We start from the raw sequence: 2,058 nt of genomic DNA, 5'->3' as shown, positions 1-2,058 counted from the left end.
GGCATCCAACTTGAAAAGAAAAAATAAAACTGTCATTATTTGCAGATGACATGATACTGTATATAGAGAACCCTAAAGATTCTACCAAATAACTACTAGATCTGATAAATGCATTCAGTAAAGTAGTAAGATACAAAATAAATATCCAGAAATCAGTTGCATTTTTACACACCAATAATGAACTATCAGAAAGGGAAACTAAGAAAATAACCCAATTTATAATTACATCAAAAAGAATACAATACCTGGGAATAAATTTAACCAAGGAGTTAAAAGACCTGTACTGGGAAAAGTATAAGATACTGAAGAAAGAAACTGAAGAAGCTACAAAGAGATGGAAGGTTCATGGATAGGAAGAATTCACATCATTAAGATATCATTATTGCCCAAAATAATCTACAGATTCAAGCAATCCCTATCTAAAATACCAGGTATTTTTCACAAAACTAGAACAAATAATCCTAAAATTTATATGGAACTACAAAAGACCCAAAATATCCAAAGGAATCCTGAAAAAGAACACAGTTGGAGGTGTCTTGCTACTTGATATAAAACTATACTTCTAGCAAATGAAATACCATGTTCCACAAGGAGAAACAGTTTGGAGGCAAGTGTTTTCCCCTCCTGCTGAGCTTTTTTCAAATTTTGACCCACTCTTTGCCAAATATTAAAGATCTAATGTACCTTCCTCAGGAAACCAAGGGTTATGTTCTATAACATCAAGCAAAAACTGTAAGAGTATACCTTCTGAAACTTTAATTCCTTAAGCATGCAAACCAAAAGTCTACAATAAAGTTTCTTACTTTTTAACCAAATTCTGCCCCATTAGCCTGGCAAAAAAAAAAAAAAAAAAAAAGACATTCCCTCCCTACTTACAGATCAAGATTTCTGCAGCTGACCATGGGCTTTGCATGTGGTGAAATTCCCAACCTATCCGGTGAAATTTTTTTCCCCCACCTATCCAGTGAAATCGTTTTTTGCTCTAGGCAAAGTCTTTTCCAGATTTCCCTCACTGAGGTGCCAGATGTGAGTGACCCATGTCCCACATGCTTCAGGGTTCGGGCTCTGGAAGAGAAAGGCCATGTGAAAATGACAGAGACGAGATAAGAAATAATCATTTGGGAACTAGGGGGCCAGGTGGGAGCCTAGGAGGACTCCACTTGGGCTCAGGTCTTGTCATCCTTTTATTCAGTTTGGGATACACCTATAGCCCTTAGGCAGGCAATTTCCAGTAACAAGCAAACTATCTTATCAGTAAGGATTTACATGACTATTGGGTGGGGAAGTTGCTTCAGCTACCATTGTCTCCACTAAACAGTGGGTGCATAGCTCTAACCTTTGCCAGGGCTCAAGGGTCACCAGCATTCCAGGCTCCTTGTCCTCACCTTTCTGCTAGTGAAGACAATAGGCAGTTTCCCACACTTAGTTAATAAATCTCTAATATCTTGGTATTGATACTTTGGGGTATAGTTACAGCCTTTCATAAATGTCATTGAACCAATGAGTTCTCAGTCCTGTACAAATTCTTCATCCTTCAGGTACATGATATTCTGAATCCCTCATCATGGTCTCTAAACTCGTTGCTCTGTCAATTTACTTGGTTATCAGATTATTCTGATTTAGAACCTGGACTACCTGCAATCAAATCCTGGGTTTACCACAGGTGTGATTATGCAAAATAGTCAATGATTTTGTCATTATAACATAGCCTCATCTAACATATGTATAATCAATGTAACATGGTCAAATGATTTTCATTATGTAACACTGTCAAATGACTATAACTAATGTGACATTGTGCTTTAGTTTCATGTGTAAAATGAAGAACAAAATGATGAGTACAATACTGATAAGTAAAAATATATGAGTTAAAACAATAAATATTTGGTATCCAGTCCGGCACATAGCAAATCCTATATAATAAAAAGCTAATATGCTAATTAGACCAAATAGCCAAATGACCATCTGGATAACATTCCAGATGACTGCCTGGAGGACCTTCCAGATGAAGCCAGTTCTGCGAGGGCTGGGCTAGGTTGAAAGGGGCTGCAAGGGCCG

This window comes from Myotis davidii, unplaced genomic scaffold (assembly GCF_000327345.1).
Source record: "Myotis davidii unplaced genomic scaffold, ASM32734v1 scaffold104, whole genome shotgun sequence".
NCBI lineage: Eukaryota > Metazoa > Chordata > Mammalia > Chiroptera > Vespertilionidae > Myotis > Myotis davidii.
Note: the sequence above shows the minus strand (reverse complement) of the source record.